The sequence below is a fragment of the Pectinophora gossypiella genome, chromosome 4 (genome assembly GCF_024362695.1).
Source record: "Pectinophora gossypiella chromosome 4, ilPecGoss1.1, whole genome shotgun sequence".
Classification (NCBI taxonomy): Eukaryota; Metazoa; Arthropoda; class Insecta; order Lepidoptera; family Gelechiidae; genus Pectinophora; species Pectinophora gossypiella.
In genome coordinates this window covers 14,303,157-14,309,186 of record NC_065407.1, presented here as the reverse complement: position 1 = coordinate 14,309,186, position 6,030 = coordinate 14,303,157, and positions in this window count along the sequence as shown.

Genomic DNA, 6,030 nt, shown 5'->3' with positions numbered 1-6,030 from the left:
ATTAGTTTTTATATTGTCTTTTTTTTTCTCGTCATACAGCGCATTGGATTACACTGTAACGTTGTATGTACCTTTTATAAATAAATAAAAAAAAATACTTTAAATCTAATTTTGTTTAGTAGAGAATTATAACGCACAAAAAATACTACGATCTCTTGAATGTTGTTCTGGGAGCAAATAAAAAACATAGAAGATATAGAAGTACTTGTCTTTTCGGACATATCGTAAAATCTGACAGAGGGATTGTATCCTGCCTACCTAACATGATGGATAATTATTACGGGGGACAATTGTGCTGATCCATTATCATTATAAGGGTCGTCATATCCTTCTTAGGACTTCTTACCAATAATGGCTGCAAGTTGTCTTTGGTTACTTCAGGTTCTACTCACCATCAGGGATCGGGTGTAAGATGTGGTACTACGATATTGAAGCAGTTTTGAATCACGTCAATAGCTAAGTCAAGCAGTTAGAGTCACCGAGTTGAGGGAGTAACTTCGTCAAATCTAGTTGCAGATGCTGCACTTTGCTTTAATAAATTCAATCACCATTACAACGGGCAATCCCTCCTAAATTGCCGTGTTATGCTTGGAACAGTTGAATTCGCAATAACCTGTTTCGAATGTCATGAGATATTGCTGATATTGCGTTTGGCATGTAGAATGCTACGTGTTAGCAAAGGTTTGCACAGATTTGCACAGATTTTAGCAGATTTGCAAAGATTTGCATGTATACCGCATTACTTCCATATTTTTATAAATGTATGCAACGAATTAAATTTGGTCGTGTTGAGTAAGAATATTAGAATATGAAGATAAGCATTACTGTTTCTGTCATATTATATTTAACTCTTTATTGAACACATTTATTAAATTAACGACAAAGAAAAATCAAAAATTGGTACAAAAGGTTGACTTATCTCTAAAAGAGATCTCTTCCAGCCAACCCCGCATGGTGTGAGAGGTCAATGAAAGTGGGAAGGCCCAAAGTGTACTAAAAAAACCGTATACCGACCGTTATAATGATGATAATAAAATATAATATTTAAAATAATTATCCTAATAGAGGAAGGCAGCAACAAAATATTAGACAATTTGTTATTAGAAGATGTCCAATCGTTTTTTCTTGTTTTTGGTTGCCATACCATGTACACACAACAACTATATTTATTGATTTTGTTTTGAAAAAGCCGTAAAATATTTTTTTGATTATTTTTCAACGAAAGTATTCTGCACTGCCTGTCTTCATAATATAATTTTCGATAGTATTGTATGTACACGTCAAAGCAGAAGAGCGGAACACAAATAAAATATACCCTCGAGAGAATAGTTATATGTAGAGGGGTCCTTCATTTACATTACAGACAACAAGTGCTACATCAATTTTAAACTCTATTCATTTTTAAAAAGCTTCCATATTCACCAACCTCTCATGTCGTCGACCTAAATGACGTCACGTAAGTTCTCAACGTTATACAGTGCTATATATGAACGTATATGCTGATATATTATGTATGTAGGTACCTAGCTACCTTGCACTGAGGTGTTGTAGTCCTGTTTCGCGGCAGCCAGGTAATTATTAAGTCAAACGTCTAGCCTGCACTTGCACAGTCTAAACAGAAATAGTAGATCAACTCAATACATTTTCTTAGAAATCGAAAATTTGGTTATTTATGAAGGTCACCGGTAATATTACACAGGAAATTATATATTTTCGGACCGACACGCTAACGTTTTTAATGAAGCAGCCTTCGTGTAACGTTTCCAACAGTGCTGAATTGAATAGAGAATCAGCAAATTTTCCATTTCCCAAATCGAATTTATATCGTTAAGGAAACCTTTATTAAACTAAAACAGTAATTTCGTATGAAATGAGAGCGGTATATTTTGATTTTCAGGTAAGCCAACACAATCAAAACACCTGGAAATCAAACACAGAGCTTTGTTGGAATGAACAAAAATTTCCGGCGAGTTGAAACAAAATGAGTCCATCAAAATGCCCGGTGATGCATGCAAATTAGTTGGGAACTTTGCCCCATCCCGCAGGGGTCTGACCGGTTCAGACTCATCTGTTTCGCTTAACGTTTCATTTAAGGTGAGCTCGACTTGAGGCTTAATAATCTTAATAGGACATCAAGAGATAGTGCCTCTACTATGCAAGCGCTCGCGCTCTGCCGAAATTCTGAGGTTGGCGCTACGGTGGTGCGGCAGCCGTGGTACGGTGGTACCTATTTGAATTCGGGAAGCGTGATTATTCTCAGGATACAACCGAGTTACACTGCATATTGGAACATTAGAGACGTCTCAAGAGCTATATTGTGTTCTACGAGGAATACTTGTTGCAATAAAGGAAGGCACTGCACTTCCTTTATCTGCAACTAGATAAGATAGAGAATATGGATGATAAGCAATTTTAAAAGATGAGAAAGATCATTTCTTTAGCATTATTCCGTTTTTCACAGGGTCCGCTTACCTAACCTGAAGATTTGACAGGTTAGGTCACTTGTGACAGGATTTGACATAAGAAAGATAACAATACAAAATAATAGTTAGTAACTAATTGTTCAGATTTTTTTCTGAAATCGTTATAAATTTGATCCAGATCCAAAAACCGCCAAACATCAAAAGCCCATAAGCAGGACACATCCTTTTTTTTCTATACACCCATCGTCATTATCATCAACAACACCGATCACAAAGCACCACTAAATAAAATCACTATTGAGTAGATTGATATTGAGTGAGTGAAAAACCAAAAAGCTACGGCGCCAATAAAAAGTCCATTTACTACGGAGAGGGAAGACAAATCATTTTGTGATAATCTATCGAACAGAATTGATATTGACAAAGACAGAAGTTGATTCGCTTCGCGGTCGTGGCATTGAACTTGCTTTGATTAAAAAAAATACTGTACTTTGTACTTCGACATACTTACCACCACTTTGTGTATTTTGACAGACCACCATTTCTTCTATTCAAATAAAATAAAGTAAAAAAAAAGTGTTATGGCACGCTTTTTATTCAATATCACCCGTACGAAGCCAAATAAAATAAGTAACTACCTACTTACTTACTATTATTATTGTTGAAAATATTTAAATATTTTATATTATATTTAAAAAAAAGCAGCACCACAATAGACAAAGGTGTATAATACACACGCTCACCAGCACATTTTAAGTCCCATGTACTTAATATGGGTCGAGTCTATTGCCATTAAACGGGCACTAATCCTGGAACGGTTTCCATTGTGATATCAATTACGAGTGATTGAAACACGAATTCTAATACTAAAAACATTTTCTTTTTAGCATATATTATGACTTACAAAAATATGTTTTATGTTTATTTAAATGATCAATTAATAAAATCCATTTCCATCCAGAAACTGTAGTAGTATAATAATATTATAATATTTAAAACCAGTGTAAAACGTAAATATCTAAAATCTATCATTTACTTTTAATTTTATATTTCATAATAATATTTAACTGTAAAATGCTTTTATATTTTGAAAGGGAATTGAGTGTGAAAGATTGGCAGTTGGCTTCATAACACTGCGGAAATTACTATAATATGAACGTAGTTTTATGATAGGTAATAATTTATAATTAAAACAACTTTATGTAGGTACTTATTTAAATAAAATATATCTAAATGTTTGCCCGTAATTATAAATAAGTCAGTGACATCGCAACAAATACTGAGGGGGATGATTCAGACCATGATTCTGAGTGAATATCAAGTCGAAATTTTGCGTCTCAAAATTCATGATTTTTTAAAATGATTTGCAAATATAATATACTTTTGCGATTTAAAATTGGTTGACTTCAAGTGGAATGTATAATATAGTGTTTTAGCTTTTTTTCAGTTCCGTACTTTTGCGACGGTAAATTCCATTTGATATCAACTCCGAATCTTGGGCTGAATCACCCCCAAAGTTTTCATTACCATGTCACTAACACCCTATATACTCAATATTCTTAGTGTGATCTATTCCCGTCTAAAGTCTTTTTTATTTATATATTTATATAAGTCGTTATGTAACTCACAAAATTAACCACAACGACATAGACGCAAAACTTTTACTCTCTCTTTCTGTACATATTTTATTTACAGCTGTAATAAAACTGAGTACTGCATAAGTTGAAGTTGAAAATTCTCTCTCTAATTAAGTCTACAACTATTAAGGGGAACTTTCACCCCTGTTATACTGAGAAATGCAAAATTAAATACTGATGGAATCTTCTCTTAATTCTGGGACGGACACTATAGGTTGTGGTTCAAGTTATATGCTTTCTAGGCCCGTCATATCCCTAGCATTATCGCGTCATTCACAGAATTATCCCGTTGTTATATAAAACACCTCCACCAACTTGAAGTGGAGCAGCGTAGTGGAGTATGCTATGGAGCATACTGTGCCCAGCAGTGTGTTATCATATTCGCTGTTTGATCATCATCACCAGCCCATTACCGTCCCCACTGCTGGGGCACGGGCCTTCCCTATGAATGGATAGGGAGATCGGGCCTTAAACCACCACGCGGGCCCAGTGCGGATTAGTAGTTATTAACAACTGCTAATGCAGCCGGGACCAACGGCTTAAAGTGCCTTCCGAAGCACGGACGAGCTCGAGATGAAAACTTTTTTTTGTGGTCACCCATTCTATGACCGGCCTTTGCGAAAGTTGCTTAACTTCAACAATCGCAGACTGAGCGCGTTAACCGCTGCGCCACCGAGATCCTCGCTCGCATTCTCTGTTCATGAACATAGAAAATAATCCATCGACCTAATTTCGACTGATATAATAATATCACTATGCTAATGAACGTCACAACATTAACTCAAGTACCAAAGTACTCTAAAGTAAGTATATCAAAATATAATAGGACATAGGTAACATAATCAAGTGCAAGAAAGTAAACACTAGCAACAAAGTATCATCATCGCTTTCCTGCAACTAACAGCTAAGATAGAATATATTTCTGGGTACCCACAGATTCGTCCATTTTATCGATGCTCCTGAATCGATCCTATTTGATTAAAAGTCCTACGTTCGACAACTTACTCGAAACTGAGTTTGGTACACTAGAACTTAGTTTGACCTGTTGACAATAATCAGGCCAGGACTAACTTTAACTAAGATATAGATTGGTATTCGAAATATTTGCATCCAGTTCAGTGGCTTCATTGAAATAATTTATAATTACGACAATTGTAATTGGTTTCAATTGACGGAAGACTATTTAAATTGTAATTAGGATTTTTATGGGTGAAAATATTACTGCGCCAATTTATACTACACCTTAAAAAAAATGACAACAAAACGAACCTTTTTCGTGCGTCAACTTCAAATAAACAAAACGCATCAAACGTCAAATCATTTGAAAAAATAAAAACCGACCGCTCGTTGATGCGTGAAAACAAAAAAAAACAAATTGTGTAAATTCAGTATTGTTGCTGTTAATGAAAAGGGAAGTTCCCATACTTATCTTTTCTATTTATTTGTGTTTTTTCCTCTAATTGTCTTGACTTCTTGTGATTCTGTAAAACAACCAAATATTTTTCTCTCGTGTGGGTTGTGATAACCAACCGCATTAGCCCTGGTTACTTTTGACCCTTCAAAGGCCTCTGACATGGCTCAATCTAACGACATAAGTACTTACTTAAGTAAATATTAGCCAGGACCAACTGCTTAATGTGCACAGATTATCTAATTTTCGTGCAATCGGGTGATCAGACAGCAATTTCCTAGCCACACTAGGGATCACAATGCCCCCACCTTCGGCACGTGATCTTAACCTCGAACAAAATTATTATCAAAAATATTGACCGGGTAATATTGAGCAAGTATCAAAAATACCTGCGCACAATTTATAAATTGCGCAGTACAAGCAGTTAGGTTCACAGTCTGTCGGCGAATGCTCATAGTTCAAAGCGTCGAGGTGTAAATGAAATATATAAAAACATCACTATTATACTTAATATTATTTATTAAATCTTTATACAAAATACTTAAGTATAATGTTTAAT